Below are 1,527 nucleotides of genomic sequence, written 5' to 3' on the forward strand. Positions count from 1 at the left end.
TTTAGGTTAGCCGCTAGCCGCTATGTACACTCCTAAATGAATAAAATGATGGACGCTTCTGTAAATCCGTACCTACATTAACACAGGTAGATATCTATGTAGGTATGAGACATAATTTCATTATTATTATTATTATTGGATATTGGGTAGGTATTGAATATTCTCCTCGAAATTACCTACCTACCTACCTATTTATTTTATTGTGTACCAAAATTATAAAATTATTCTGTACCGCATAACTAGTAAACCTATTACTTGCACAGGATCTTGTAGTCCTCCCTTAGTTTTTCTGTTCTCAATTTCTTTCTCTCCCTCTTCTCTCTTTCTCCCTCTCATTATGTCCCTCATTGTGTTCTTGTCTCTCTCCTTCTCTTTCTCTCATTCTCTCCCTCTCACTCACATGTTGTCCTCCAGGCAGTATAAAGTATATTATGTACTGTAGAGTATGTATGTACCTAATACATACATAGATATATACATACATATACATGATGTACATTATTTTCTATTGTCCCGTCCTCAGTCCCTGGTCTTTTGTCAAGTCATCAACATTCAACGTCAGAATTCCCGTATATTTCCATGATTTCCATCCCGACTAGGGAAACGGGAAGAAGAAGGAGGAGGAGAAGAAGATCGTTTATCATAACTCTCTAGTGCCCTGGTGAATCACTGATTCACCGGTGTTGGTAGTTGCGAAAATATGGTCTATTGTCCAAACGGTACTCGTGATAACAGTAGATAGTGATCAGTGGTGCGTCGTGAGATATTGAAAAGGGGAAGCTACAAACTTTTTACTTTCCTTATCCTATAGGTAGGAAAGTAATGTAATCAGGTCAAATTTTCGATGGTCCGTTTTTAGTGCCAAAACACCTTTTGAGGTCCCTAGAGCCTAAATCCAAAGTTTCAGCCATTGGTCTGTGTGTGTGTCTGTCTGTGTGTCGGTCTGTAAACAAAATATCTCGAGAACGGAAAGAGCTAGAGACTTGAAATTTGGTATGCAGTTGTCAAATGTGACAAGGATGCGACACGAAACTTTTGGTTAAGGTCGGTGCAACGCTTGGCGGTATTTTGTAATCCAACATTTTTGGATAGGGACATGGTTTTTTTTACTTTCCTTATCCTATAGGAAGGACAGTAATGTAATTTTCTTCATATTTCTTTTTTTGTGGGGGTACCTACATCATACGTCATACGTCATACGCCACTGGGTCAATAGGTAATTGATAACAGGTCGAGCTACGAGCTGTCTTATACCGGTATACCTGATACTTAATAGCGTCACTATCAGTGCTAGATCGAGACCTGAGTAGGAGAGTATTTGCATAGAGATCGTTTTGTTTTGTTGTGATAAATATTCGAAAAAAAAACAATTTTGAAAAATCGTAAATAATCCATCAGTCACTCAGAATTGGCCACACAAGCACACAGGTAAGTGAATATTCGTACTTATGGTAAACAGGAGGGCGTGGGTTCGATCCCAGCCGAGGCATGGAATTTTATCCTCATTTATTTGAGAATTTGACCACT

At 38.6% G+C, this 1,527-nt stretch overlaps 1 long non-coding RNA gene across 1 annotated transcript; it reads left to right on the forward strand.

Annotated features, from left to right (window-relative positions):
* The first annotated feature begins 648 nt into the window (after positions 1–648).
* On the forward strand, positions 649–1,428 carry LOC113473003. The gene is made up of 2 exons (XR_003395110.1): positions 649–719; positions 1,217–1,428. It is a non-coding gene; the product is annotated as an uncharacterized LOC113473003 (long non-coding RNA).
* The last annotated feature ends 99 nt before the right edge of the window (positions 1,429–1,527 follow it).

The sequence above is a fragment of the Diaphorina citri genome, unplaced genomic scaffold (genome assembly GCF_000475195.1).
Source record: "Diaphorina citri unplaced genomic scaffold, Diaci psyllid genome assembly version 1.1 scaffold12130, whole genome shotgun sequence".
NCBI lineage: Eukaryota > Metazoa > Arthropoda > Insecta > Hemiptera > Psyllidae > Diaphorina > Diaphorina citri.